Consider the following 15,790-nt stretch of genomic DNA (forward strand, 5'->3'; position numbering starts at 1 on the left):
GTAAAGTCTGTATAGTCCACCGAGCTAGCGTGTCGCTAGAATACAAGAAAAAGAACCGCTGCTCCAGGTGTATAAAGATAAGGCTGATTGGAGTATCTTGCAAAGTGCTAGCCCCGGCCCGCCTCTGTGGGAAACTTGGAATGAAGAAAGAAATGGCTGCACATCCAGAACTTCCAATTGCCTTTTATTTTATTTCACAAAGATAACACCAAAGACACCAAACTGTGGTCACGTAGACGTGTTTCACACGTACATCTTGTGCTTAATCATTACAATGACTGAGACAACTGATAGATCTTAAATAACTACAGGTGTTCTGGGGGCGGTGATAATCAGTGATGAGAACACAGCTCGATCTATCACCAAACCTCAGCCCCAAAGAGCATGTGGCTAGAAACTTGAGTAAAAGCTCAAACTGAAGGTCCATGTTCTCATGCATACCACATAGGAACATGGACCAACAGTCGCATGTAAACATTTATAAATAATACCATAAACCAATAAAAACATTTGAAAAAGGAGAAAAACAAGAAATAGATATACATACTGTACCATAAAACGTGAAAAACAATCGACTTAATGAAAAATAATGATATACACATATGCACATATATGACAATAAACCAATTGTCCCATATAGACGTGTATGCATGTGCAGGCGCACATATCCATGTGCCCCCACACATGTACCCAAGGGACGTGCATATATATGCATATATATGGGGTGCCGACATTCTATGCATGAAGGTAAAAAACCGTCAGTGTGCTGCTCCCACCTAATACTTATCCGAGCCCAATCTCAATTGAGTGATGTGCACAAGAGTAGCCCCTTCCCCTGGTCTCTCTCTTCTCATTGGCTGAGATGCAGCAGCAGGAACCATTGGCTCCCACCGCTGTCAATCACAGCCAGTGAGGAGGCAGCAGGGAGCGGGGCTGAGCCACACTCTTTATGGGGGCACTCGGCAGAGGGGAGGGGCCCAGAGCACCAGCAGGGGGCCCAAGAAGAGGAAGATCAGGGCTGATCTGTGCAAAACCACTGCACAAAGCAGGTAAGTATGTTTGTTATTTTCTTTTTAAAAATGCCTATACAAACAATTTAAACCCAAAATCAAGAATGCAATATAAAGGTTTTACATAAAAAAAAAAAAAAAAAAAAAAAAAGAAGTTAATCATTGTAAGCACCTCTGTTTCCTCTCTGCAACTGATACATTCTGCTGGAGAGATTGCTCTTTTGAAAAACAACAGACTTACTGGCTGGATCACCAGATGAAACTAAACGAAGGAAAGGCTAAATGTTTATCCTCACGACACGTCACTGGAAGCACCCACATGGCTACCAGAAGATAGAATTAGAAATAGACTTGAAAAACTTAACATTGATAAGTCACCGGGACCAGATAGCTTGAACCCGAGGGCCCTTAAGGAACTCAATCAAGTAATTGCCGGACCATTGTTCCTATATTTTACGAACAGTCTACTGACTGGAATGGTACCAGCAGATTGGAGAAAAGCCAATGTATCACCAATATTTAAAAAAGGGCCAATATACATCCCTGGGAATTACAGACCAGTTAGCCTAACATCAATAGTATGCAAGCTATTGGAGGGGATGATAAGGGACTATATACAAGATTTTAGTAATGAAAATGGTATCATTAGCAGTAATCAGCATGGATTCATGAAGAATCGTTCTTGCCAAACCAACTCATTAACCTTCTCTGAGGAGATGAGCTGCCATCTAGATAGAGGAAGGCCAGTAGACATAGTGTATCTGGATTTTGCAAAGGCATTTGATACAGTTCCCTATAAACGTTTACTGTGCAAACTAAGGTCTGTTGGCATGGACCAAAGGGTGAGTACATGGATTTAAAACTGGCTACAGGGGTGAGTTCAGAGGGTAGTGATAAATGGGGAGTACTCGGAATGGTCTGATGTGGAAAGCAGGGTCCCCAAGGGTTCTGTTCTGTAACCAATCCTATTTAATTTATTCATAAACGACCTAGAGGATGGGATAAACAGTTCAATCTCAGTATTTGTGGACAATACTAAGCTAAGCAGGGCAATAATTTCTCTGCAGGATGTGGGAACCTTGCATGAAGATCTGAACAAATGAATGTGGTGGGCAGCTACATGGCAAATGAGGTTTAATGTAGAAAAATGTAAAATAATGCATTTGGGTGGCAAAAATATGAATGCAATCTACTTACTAAGGGGAGAACCTCTGGGAGAATCTAGGATGGAAAAGGACCTGGGGGTCCTAGAAGATTACAAGCTCAGCAATGGCATGCAATGCCAAGCTGCTGCTAGCAATGCCAACAAAATATTGGCATGCATTAAAAAGGGGATTAACTCCAGAGATAAAACGATAATTCTCCCGCTCTACAAGACTCTGGTCCGGCTGCACCTGGAGTATGCCATTCAGTCCTGGGCACAAGTCCTCAGGAAGGATGTGCTGGAACTGGAGAGAGTCCAGAGAAGGGCAACAAAGGGACTGGAGGACCTTAGTTATGAGGAAAGATTACGAGCACTGAACTTATTCTCTTTGTCTTCATCCTGCACTGTACTGCAGAATGTTCTCAGGAGATTTGGAGTACTCAGCATTCTCCTGCATCTTGTCAACGGGATGCTTATGTTAATCCGTTGCACTACAAAAGCCAGAGAAACTGTAAGTACATCTACATTTTTTGCTAGTACAGATGTTTTTTTTTTTGTATGTAAATGTAGCTTTTCAGCAAGAGGGGCACACTAAAACAGGAGGCTTTGCATGGAGTGCAAGGTCCACTTTAAATACTGAATACAGTATTATGCACAGACTGGGGTTGATAGAGAGTGCAAAATCTGGTGCAGCTGTGCATGGTAGCCAATCAGCTTCTAACTTCAGCTTGTTCAATTAAGCTTTGACAAAAAAACCTGGAAGCTGATTGGTTTGTATATACAGCTGCACCAGATTTTGCACTCTCCTATTTAAGTAAATAAACCACATTGCGCCAAAAGAACATGACATAAAGTGGAAAAAATGTTGTGTAAAGGGCAGTAACCCAAAACCTACAGTGCCTTGAAAAAGTATTCATACTCCTTGAAATTTTCCACATGTTGTCATGTTACAATCAAAAAAGGTAAATGTATTTTATTGTGGTTTTATGTGATAGACCAACACAAAGTGGCACATAATTGTAAAGTGAAAGGAAAATGATAAATAGTTTTCAAAACTTTTTACAAATAAATATGTGAAAAGTGTATTTGCATTTGTATTCAGCCCCCTTTACTCTAACACCACTAACTAAAATCTAGTGGAACCAATTACCTTCAGAAGTCACCAAATTTAAGAAATAGAGTCCATCTATGTATAATTTAATCTCAGCTGTGAAGCCCTCAGATGTTTGTTAGTGAACAAACAGCATCATGAAGGCCAAGGAACACACCAGATAAAGTTTAAAGCAGGGTTTGGGTAATAAAAAAATATTTCAAGCTTTGAACATCTCATAGAGCACTGTTCAATCCATCATCCGATAATGGAAAGAATATGGCACAACTGCAAACCTACCAAGACATGGTCATCCACCTAAACTGACAGGCCGGGCAAGGATAGCATTAATCAGAGAAGCAGCCAAGAGGTCCATGGTAACTCTGAAGGAGCTGCAGAGATCCACAGCTCAAGTGGGAGAATCTGACCACAGGACAACTATTAGTCATGCACTCCACAAATCTGGCCTTTATGGAAGAGTGGCAAGAAGAAGGCCATTGTTGAAAGAAAACCATAAGAAGTCCCGTTTTCAGTTTGCGAGAAGCCATGTGGGGGGCACAGCAAACATGTGGAAGAAGGTTTTCTGGTCAGATGAGACCAAAATTTAACTTTTTGGCCTAAAAGCAAAACGCTACATGTGGCAGAAAACTAATGCCCCATAGACATGATCAGACTTTCCGCCAACAAAACTGGATTTTTGTTCGAAGGTTGTTGGCTCAAACTTATCTTGCATACACACGGTCACACAAATGTTGACCAACAATTACGAATGTGGGAATGTGGTGACGTACAAGACGTACGACGAGCTGAGAAAAAGGAAGTTTAATAGCCAGTGCGGTTCCTTCTGCTTGATTCCGAGCATGCGCAAACTTTTGTACGTCGGACTTGTGTACATACGGTCGAAAATTCCGACAACAACATTTTGTTGGTGGAAAATTGGAGAACTTGCTAGCCAACATTTGTTGGCGGAAAGTCCAACAACAAATGTTCAATGGAGCATGCACACGGTCGGACTTTCAGCCAACAGGCTCACATCCAACATTTGTTGTCGGAAAATCTGATCGTGTGTACGGGGCATAACACTGTTCATCACCGTGAACACACCATCCTCAACGTGAAACATAGTGGTGGCAGCATCATGTTGTGGGGATGATTTTCTTCAACAGGGACAGGGAAGCTGGTCAGAGTTGATGTTAAGTTGATTGGAGCCAAATACTGGGCAATCTTAGAAGAAAACCTGTTATGCCACGTACACACGATCGGACTTCTCGTCGGAAAAAGATATGAGGGCTTTTTAGACGGGATTCCGCTCAAGTTTGTCTTGCATACACATGGTCACGCAAAAGTTTACTGAACTTACAACCGTCAAGAACACGGTGACGTACAACACTACGACGAGCCGAGAAAATTAAATTCAATGCTTCCGAGCATGCGCCGAATTGTTTCCAAGCATGTGTAGGAATTTTGCGCGTCGGAATTGCCACAGACGATCTCATTTCAGGATAGGAACTTTTTCCGACCGAAAAATTGAGAACATGCTCTCAATCTTTTGTTGGCTGGAATTCGGCCAGCAAAAGTCCGATGGAGCATACACACGGTCGCATTTTCCGGCGAAAAACTCACATCGGTCTTTTGTGAGCCGAAATTCCGATTGTGTGTATACGTGGCATTTGAGTCTGCAAAAGACTTGAGACTTGAGCGGAGGTTCACCTTTCAGCAGGACAACAACCCTAAACATACAACTAGAGCTACAATAGAATGGTTAGATCAAAGCATATTCATGTGTAAGAATGGCCCAGTCAAATTCCAGACCAAAATCCAATTGAGAATCTGTGGCAAGACTTAAAAATTGCTGTTCACAGACGCTCTCCATCCAATCTGACAGAACTTGAGCTATTTTGCAAAGAAGAATGCTCAAAAATTTCCCTCTCTAGATGTGGAAAGCTGGTAGAGACATCCTGGCAGCTGTAAATGCAGCAAAAGGTAGTTCTACAAAGTATTGACTCACACTCAAACGCACACCACACTTTTCACATATTTATTTGTAAACAATTTGGGAAACCATTAATCATTTTCCTTCCACTTCACAATTATGTTCCACTTTGTGTTGGTTTATCATATAAAATTCCAATAAAATACATTTACGTTTTTGGTTGTAACATGACAAAATGTGGAAAATATCAAGGGGTGTCGAATACTTTTTCAAGGCACAGTAAAACAAAAAATAGTTATAGTACATTGCACATTGCTTGAGACCTTATTTTTAATGATTGGTTCCTGCAGTATAGGCAGCATAGAAACATTTAGTTCTACTCGCTCCTGAGATATTTATAAGCTTTTTGTGACTGAGCTGTTGATCATTTGTTAGAGGTAATGTTAGGTGTCTCAGTTTATTTTTGGAAGACCCAACATAACTGTCTAAAATGAACCTGGAAGAATAGCAGTTTTTAACACCAATCGTAAATTTGCCTGTGGAAAATCATTTCCTAAAATAAACTACAGACTTTTTTTGTGGTTTGATTTAGAGGTAAGTTTAAAATGTTAGGGGCACTAAACTCACATTTCCCCCCTGTTTTATTGTAACTTTGGAAATGCATTTTCTAGTTTTCTGTGATTGTTAAAGAGTAGTAACTCCACTTTTGTTCACAATAAAAAACAATCCATCTGGGTGATCATTATACATTGCAGGGGTTTTAACAAACGTTGTAGCATATTCCTACCTTTGGTAGCCCTGAAGAAACAAAAGCTGTTTTTTTCATTGTGTCCTTTGCAGACTGATTCTGAATGGCAGAATCTGGTTCATTAAAATCACCTGGTGCACTCTATGTGTTCAAATGAGAAAAGCTGCTGGATCTGCATTCCTTTAGAAATATTGAAACATTGGGAAGTATCTCACCAAAACTGAAATTCCTATTGAGGTGCCAAAAATTTGATTGTATTTTAGTGCAGACTACTGAGAAAATTTGTGAGCTAATGACACAAGCAGGAATGACATTTCTGACATTTCTGAGAGTGTTCTGTATACCAACAAAGTACAGAACACTAAAACATTTTTTAAATTTACAACATGGCTTGTGTTGCTATATTTGCTATATTTTTTCCACAAAAGTGGAGTAAAATGGGCCTTACATGGATCAAAATTTGGACAGTTCAGCAAGGACCAGCTGAATTTCGATCCATTTGTTGCTACTGTAGTTGAAAAGAAGTTGATCTACCAACTGACTTTCACTCAATCGTCCTGTCAGTAAATTCTTACTCGATCAGCGCTGCAGGCAATAGGCTGCAATGCTGACCTGTGTATTATAACGGCAGGAAGTCTCCATGCTGTCAGAATACAATAACATAACGGGGAGGATTCCCGCATCTACATTGAATGTGTCAATGGTGGAATCAAGTCAGTCTTTTCCATTCAGCCAGCTGGTTGAACAAAAAAACAACTGACCTGTGTATAGCCAGCTTTACCCTTTAAGCTTGTCATTATTTTGCATCTTGTGCTGCTAATTTAATAAACATGGGATTTATTTCCATATTTGTTCATTATTTATATGCTTAGTAGGGATGAGCTTTATATTCGGGTCGAACATGAGTTCGACTCGAACATTGGCTGTTTGCCCGTTCATCGAAAACTGAACATTATGGGGCGTTCGCGCCAAATTCGAGCGCAGCGTAGCGCCCCATAATGCGCAGCGGGAGCGCAGTGCATTGCTGTATGATGATTGGCCAAAACATGCACCATGACCTGCATGCTTTGGCCAATCCCAGCGCCCTCAGCTAAGAGAGCCATAATTGGCCAAAGGCAGTGTGCCTTTGGCCAATCATGGCTCAGGGGGACTAAGTCCACGCCCCACACTATATAAGGCCGCCTGCACGTCGGCCCCGTGTAGTGTGTTGTTGGCGTGGACGGAGAGAGAGTGTCATTTAGATTGAGCAGGCAGGCAGGTTATTCAGTTGGCTGCAGTGTATTTAATATATATATATAAAGACAGTCTCGTATATATATATATATATATATATATATATATATATATATATATATATATATATATATATATATCCACTGCATCCAGTTTAGCTATATCTGACTGCAGGCCATTCCTGGTGTACTTTAATATACTTCAGGCAGGCAGGTTATTCAGTTAGCTGCAGTGTATTTATTATTAATATATATAGACAGTCTTGTATATATATATATATATATATATATATATATATATATATCCACTGCATCCAGTTTAGCTATATCTGACTGCAGGCCATTCCTGGTGTACTTTAATATACTTCAGGCAGGCAGGTTATTCAGTTAGCTGCAGTGTATTTATTATAAATGTATATAGACAGTCTTGTATATATATATATATATATATATATATATATATATATATATATATATATATATATCTATATCCACTGCATCCAGTTTAGCTATATCTGACTGCAGGCCATTCCTGGTGTACTTTTTCTAATATACTTCAGGCTTTGTACACAGTACCGTGCACCCATAGTGCAGTTGCTACTACTTTTCTGGTGGTGTACACAATACAGTACACCCATAGTTGTTATTACACTTCTGTTGTTGTAGACAGTACCGTGTACCCATAGTGCAGTTGCTACTACTTTTCTGGTGGTGTACACAGTACACAATACATACAGTACACCCATAGTTGTTATTACACTTCTGTTGGTGTACACAGTACCCTGCACCCATAGTGCAGTTGCTACTACTTTTCTGGTGGTGTACACAAAACATACAGTATACCCATAGTTGTTATTACACTTTTGTTGGTGTACACAGTACCGTGCACCCCTAGTGCAGTTGCTGCTACTTTTCTGGTGGTGTAAACAGTACACAATACATACAGTGCACCCATAGTTGTTATTACACTTCTGTTGGTGTACAGTACCGTGCACCCATAGTGCAGTTGCTACTACTTTTCTGGTGGTGTACACAGTACATAATACAGTGCACCCATACTTGCTATTAGACTTCTGGTGTAGTACACAATACCGTGCACCCCTAGTGCAGTTGCTACTACTTTTCTGGTGGTGTAAACAGTACACAATACAGTGCACCCATAGTTGCTATTGGACTTCTGGTGGTTTCCACAATACCGTGCACCCCTAGTGCAGTTGCTACTACTTTTCTGGTGGTGTACACAGTACACAATACAGTGCACCCATAGTTGCTATTAGACTTCTGTTGGTGTACACAGTACCGTGCACCCATAGTGCAGTTGCTACTACTTTTCTGGTGGTATACACAGTACACAATACAGTGTAGTGTGGTTTTGCTAAACAAAATTTACAGCATGTCCGGAAGGCCACCAAGGAGAGGCAGACGCTCACAGGCCACTAAAAGAGGGCAAGCAGGCTTTGTGTCTACAGTCAACAGTGCTGGTCATGGACATGGTGCATCCTCAGCACATGGACGTGGGGCACTTGTCCTTTTTTTTTGCAGCTGGTCGTGTTATTGAGCCATGACATGCAAAAGAGTTGGTGGAATAGATTACAAAGCCGTCCTCATCCTCCTCATCCTCAGTCACCCAGGCTCAGAGTAGTTTGCCTGCCAATGCAGCTGCCAAAGCGGCCTATTTCATCAGCTCCATGTCAACAGTCACTCCTTCCCTAGCCCCACCATCATGAACGGAGGAGTCCCCCGAACTATTCGACCACAGTGTTGGGTACATGCTGCAGGAGGATGCACAGCGATTTGAAGGCTCTGATGATGGTACCCAGGTTGAGGAAGGGAGTAACGTGAGCCTAGAGAGAGGGGGTGCCCAAGAAGGACAAGAAACTGGCAGTCATGTTCCCCCAGCTGCAGCATACTGCCAAGTTTGCTCCAGTGACGAGGAGGGTTGGGATGATGAGGTCACTGTTTCTACTTGGGTGCTTGATAGAAGAGAGGAGGAGGCACATCTCCAACGAGGCAGGATGCCCTCAAGGGGGCAGCTTAAGGACAGCCACCCTATTGCATCATACCGCAGAGCTAAGCAGGTGCAAGGCGTTGCTGACTCCCCGCATATTTTGAAAAGTTCTTTGGTGTGGGCCTTTTTTGACACATTTGCAGATCGCACCATTGCTGTTCGCAACATATGTTTGAAGCGTATCAATCGTGGCCAAAGCAGCAGCTGCTTGGGCACCACATGCTTGACCAGACATACAGTGGGGACGGAAAGTATTCAGACCCCCTTAAATTTTTCACTCTTTGTTATATTGCAGCCATTTGCTGAAATCATTTCAAGTTCAATTTTTTCCTCATTAATGTACACAGAGCACCCCATATTGACAGAAAAACACAGAATTGTTGACATTTTTGCAGATTTATTAAAAAAGAAAAACTGAATGTAATATAACAAAGAGTGAAAAATTTAAGGGGGTCTGAATACTTTCCGTCCCCACTGTATGATGACCTCCCATGCAGTCCATTGGCAACAGCACTTAAAAGACCCACATCAAAGAACAAAGCAGACCTCTCCTTGCTCCTCATCAGCTGGGATCTCCAACCCCACTATACCTCCAGTCCTCTCAGAAACCTGCACTGAGAGGAATGAAGGTATAGAAATAGGTGTTCCAAGTACTTGCGGCTAATCTGCTAGCGGTACACCAACATCCGATTTTAGCAGGCAAATTTCCCTACCCCAGTTGCTAAACCGTCAAAAGAAATTCGGTCCCAGCCATCCACATGCTCAACATCTGAATTGGCCCAGCTTGGCCAAATTGCTAGCACTGCAAATGCTGCCTTTTCAGCTGGTAGACTCTGCCCCCTTTCGTGAATTTGTGGAATGTGCGGTACCTCAGTGGCAGGTTCCCAAACGCCATTTCTTTTCACGGAAGGCCATTCCAACTCTCTACCAGCATGTGGAAGGCAATGTCTTGGCCTCGTTGGACAGGGCGGTCAGCAGTAAGTAATATTAACGCTGACTCATGGTCCAGCAGGCATAGACAGGGACGTTACCTTTCTTTCATGGTGCACTGGGTAACTCTGCTGGCAGCTGGGAAGGATGCAGAACAGGGTTCAGTATTGTTGGAGCTTGTTCCACCACCATGCCTCCAAAATGCTAGTGGTGATTCTGCTACAGCCCTCTCCTCCACCCCCCCCCTTCTTCTTCCTTTATAGCCTCTTCCTCTGCAGATTTGTCCTCTGAACCAGCGGTGTTCCTTAGGCGTTCAAGGGGGTATGCAAGCACTCAGGCAAAAAGATGCCATGCGGTGGTCTGTTGGTCTGCTTAGGGGACAGGAGCCACACTGGGGCAGAGATTCTGTCAGCTCTGCAGGGGCAGGCTCAGAGGTGGTTGATGCCACGCTAGCTTCAGCCAGGAATGGTTGTATGCGACAATGGCAGCAACCTCCTCTCCGCCCTTCGACAGGGACACTTGACCCATGTTCTCTGTTTGGCTCACATCCTGAATTTGGTGGTGCAGCGGTTCTTGAGCAGGTACCCGGGCTTACAGAATCTCCTGAGGCAGGGCAGGAAAGTCTGTGGTCATTTCCGCCGGTCATATAATGCCAGTGCTCGGCTGGCTGACCTTCAAAAGGGAAGGCAACCTGCCCAAGAACGGCCTCATTTGTGACATGCCCACCAGGTGGAACTCAACGTTGGCAATGCTGCAGCAGCTGCACACGCAGCAGAGGGCCATCAATGAGTACCTGTGAGAGTATGGCCCCAGGACAGGGTCAGAGGAGCTTGGCTTTTTTTTCGCCACGCCAGTGGCTACTGATCAAGGATGCATGCACTGTCCCGTCACCATTTGTGGAGGCCACGGGGATGGTGAGCAGTGAAAGTGCATGCATCAGTGACACTGTCCCTCTTGTCTTCCTCTTGGAGCACACGCTTCGTGGAATAATGGACAGGGCACTTGAGGCAGAACAGCGGAAGGAAGAGGAGTACTTCCTTACCTCTTGAAGCCCCCTTTATCCAGTATTCCTTCGGGCCTGCCAATCACACAGAAGGAAGAAAAGGAGAAGGAGGATTGTGTCAGCATGGAGGTGGAGGATATCACTCAGCATCAGCAGCAGTCTTCAAGGGATCGTTTTCAGTCCTCAGAAACCCATGGAGTTGTACGTGGCTGGGAGAAGGTGGTTGAGGATCATGTGATCCTTAGTGACCCAGAAGACTCAGGATCGAATGCCTCTGCAAACTTACGCTGCATGGCCTCCCTGATCCTGCAAAGCCTGCGAAAGGACCCTAGGATTCATGGTATCAAGGAGAGGGAACATTACTGGCTGGCAACCCTTCTTGATTCACGTTACAAGGGTAAGGTTGCAGAACTTATCCAGCCTTCGCAGAGGGAGCAGACGATGAAATATCTTTGGGAGGCCTTGCAGAAAGGTTTGTGCAATGCGTTTCCAGAGCCTGGGAGGTTACAATTTCCTGGTGCTGGACAACGTGTTGCTGAGGCTTAGTTCAGTCACAGAAAGAGCGGCGGAAAAGGTGGCCAGCTGACCAATACCTTCAGACAATTCTTCATCCTCAGCTCCAAGGTCTGATTGGTTCCAGCAACCATCGCCAGCATCTGAATTACATGGTGCAGGAATATCTAGGGGCAAGATCCAACTTGAAGACCTTTCCAACAGAACATCCACTGGGTTACTGGGTCTTGAGGATGGACCACTGGCCAGAGCTTGCTCAATATGCAATTGAGCTACTGGCCTGTCCTGCATCCAGCGTTCTTTCTGAACGCACATTCAGTGCTGCTGGAGGCTTTGTAACCGATCACAGAGCGTGCCTGTCCACAGACTCTGTTGATCGCCTCACATTCATAAAAGTGAATCAGTCTTGGATCACCAGCTACCAAGCACATGGTGCTGATGTAACCGATTGATTTTTCTATAGATGTGGGATCCCTTGAAGACTGCATATGCTGAGTGACTATCCTATTCCTCCTCAATCTTCATGATGATAGCTTCTAAGAATATTTTTGGTTAAGGGTACCACCACCACTGCCTAAGACCCAATTTTTCTGCCTCTGTTTAACAGGGGCGTGTAATTACAATTTTTGATCAAATATTTAACAGCAGGGCTCGTTCCTGCGCTCAACAAGAGTATCTGTGAGGGGTTGCAGTGTTGTGGCACCACCACCACTGCCTAAGGCCCAATTTTTCTGCCCCTGTTTAACAGGGGCGCATAATTACAATTTTTGATCTAACCTTTCACAGCAGGGCCCGTTCCTGCGCTCAACAAGCGTATCTGTGAGGCTTTACAGTATTGTGCCACCACCACCCCCACCTAAGTCCCAATTTTTCTGCCCCTGTTTAACAGGGGCATGTAATTACAATTTTTGCTCTAATATTTCACAGCAGGGCCTGTTCCTGCACTCAACAAGAGCATTTGTGAGGCTTTACAGTGTTGTGCCACCACCACCACTGCCCAAGGCCCAATTTTTCTGCCCCTGTTTAACAGGGGCATGTAATTACAATTCTCGATATAATATTTCACAGCAGGGCCCATTCCAGTGCCCACCAAGAGTAACTGTGAGGGCTTACAGTGTTCTGGTACCACCAACACCAAAGGCCCAATTTTCCACAGAGTGTATAGGGCAGGCCGTATAGCATATACAGGTGGTCCCCTATTTTCAAACATCTGACTTACAAACGACTCCTACTTACAAACGAAGGGAGACAACAGGAAGTGAGATGAAATCTACCCCTAGGAAGGGAAAATTTTCTCCTGTAAGAGTTAATATGGGAAAAAGGTGTCTCCACTGATGCTTTATTACCAATCTTAGTTTCCCTAATAACCCAAAATTTTCAAAATCCAATTGTCATTGGGACAGAAAGTGAGGTGAAATCTTCTGAACAGGGGCACAGACAGCAAAACATATGTTACAGGGGTGATATCCCTTCCCTATGTTATCCAAAAAGCTTAAAAATAGATTTTATTTGGCTGGAGCTACACTTTAAAAATGTACCTACAGTCCCTATCTTGTTTGTAACCCTTGGACCGCCTATATACTGCTGTTCAGATTATATAGGGCCTGGGGGCCCCACTCCTTTTTGTAATTTGGGTGCGGGGTTCCCCTTATTATCCATACCAGACCCAAAGGGCCTGGTAATGGGCTGTGGGAGGGGGACCCATGCCGTTTTTCTCAATGATTTTCATCTATATTGCTGGGACCCAACATTACATTACAGCCGCAAGCAGTTTTAATCACTTCAGCCCTGGAAGAATTTACCCCCTTCCTGACCAGAGCACTTTTTGCGTTTTGGCACTGCATCGCTTTAAATGACAATTGAGCTGTCACGTTGCACCCAATCAAAATTGACGTCCTTTTTTTCCCACAAATAGAGCTTTCTTTTGGTGGTATTTGATCACCTCTGCGGTTTTTATTTTTTGCGCTATAAACAAAAATTTTTAAAAAAATGCATTATTTTTGACTTTTTGCTATAATAAATGTGTAAATATACCCAAAAAATATATAAAAAAACATTTTTTTTCCTCAGTTTAGGCTGATACGTATTCTTCTACTTTTTTTTGGTAAAAAAAAACCGCAATAAGCGTTTATTGATTGGTTTGCGCAAAATAGCATCTACAAAATAGGGGATAGTTTTATGGCATTTTTATTGATAATTTTTTTTTTACTAGTAATGGCAGCGATCAGCGATTTTTATCGTGACTGCGACATTATGGCGGACACATCGGACACTTTTGGCGCGATTTTGGGACCATTCACATTTATACAGCGATCGGTGCAATTAAAAATGCATTGATTACTCTGTAAATGTGACGGCAGTGAAGGGGTTAACCACTAGGTGGCGCTGTAGGGGTTAAGTGTGTCCTAAGGAGTGATTCTAACTGTGGGGGGGAGGGGCTGTGTGTGACACATTACTGATCACCGCTTCCGATTACAGGGAGCTGTGATCAGTGACAGTGTCATTAGGCAGAATGGCGAGATGCTTGTTTACATTAGCATCTCCCTGTTCTTCCTCACCGTGAGACGATCGCGGGTATCCCCGCGGACATCGGGTCACGGAGCTCCCGGCGGGCGCGTGCGCAAGCTGCCCCTTAAAGGGCAACGTACAGGTACCTTAATCTGCCTGTACGTGCCCTTCTGCCGCAGTATATCTGCGTGAGGTGGTCGGGAAGCAGTTATATGACTTTTATTCCTTTAGAAATGTCATTTTGTGCAGGGACTGTTCTAAACAAAGGAAAAATGCGCCACTTTACAGGCATACTATAGCCACCTCCACCAGGCACGATATTTAAATATTTCACTTTTATTGTTTCACTTTAAGCATTATTAAAATCACTGCTCCCGAAAAAAAGGCCGTTTTTAAAACTTTTTTTGCATTGATACATGTCCCCTGGGGCAGGACCCAGGTCCCCAAACAGTTTTTATGACAATAACTTGCATATTAACCTTTAAAATTAGCACTTTTGATTTTTCATGCTCGGGTCCCATAGACTTTAACGGTGTTCGCCTGTTCGCACAAATTTTTTGCCTGTTTGCATGTTCTGCCGCAAACCGAACCGGGGGGCTGTTTGGCTCATCCATAATGCTTAGGTAATAGGGATGATCAGACCACTGTGTACAAGTGGCAGTCTACAGCAGCTCAGGCATATTTGTGTGTTGTGGATGCTCACAGATAACGAGGTACACTTGATTCTTATCATTTCTGACTCAGGAAATATCTGTGTGTGGAAGCCAGTGATCAAGGGTGTTCACAATGCAGCTTACCATGGGGCCCAGAAGCTAACTGAGATCACTGGCATAGCGCTGTCTACTACTACGATTTCCATCTTCCACAGGGATCCCACCGGTATGGTACATACATATGTATTCGGTACATTGGTCCAAGCTGGGCCAATGTAACTATGTGAAAATATCTATACCTGGAATTATTCTTAAAAATCTGAAATGTCATCATGTAAAACACTATTTGAGAATACAAAATATATTACATGTGTGTATGTAACTCAACACTTAGCATGGTGAGCATTTAATCAACGATCAGTCAACATTTAATCATTTGTGGGACAAGTTCCTACTTTTCAAATATACCTGCTTATGCTGAGTTTATAAAGTGAACACAGGTTCATTTGGTCAAGGTAAATCAATTCATCTACATTTATAAAGGTTAGGAATATGGTAGCTCACTGTAGCTGCCTTTGCTAACTTATTTTTGAAGCTGAAAGCTGCAGTGTTATCATTCTTATACGTTTTCCACTACCTTATGAATTACCGATCTTCTTTGCCTTAGGTACCAAGTAACCTTGTCCTGGCACTGGCCATACATTGCATATTTTTGACTGCTGTTTTCTATAATTCTGAAAATATAAAAGGATGCTGCACACAAAGATTTTGTAGACATGAAAGTAAAAAACATTTTTTTATTTTTTTGTGGTCTACCGTCCTACCGATAAAGTCCACTAGATTTTGATGCATTCTTTTTGTCCAAAGAAAATGACAGTAAATTACGCTAAACATATCTTCAAATATAATATGAAGTAAAAGTACAATGTATGTATATATGTAAATGCTGCGTAAACTGTCAGCACTATATAAATACCTGTAATACCTGAAATAAATATACCTAACAAGAAGTAAAAAA

Source organism: Aquarana catesbeiana, linkage group LG02 (assembly GCF_042186555.1).
Source record: "Aquarana catesbeiana isolate 2022-GZ linkage group LG02, ASM4218655v1, whole genome shotgun sequence".
Lineage (NCBI taxonomy): Eukaryota > Metazoa > Chordata > Amphibia > Anura > Ranidae > Aquarana > Aquarana catesbeiana.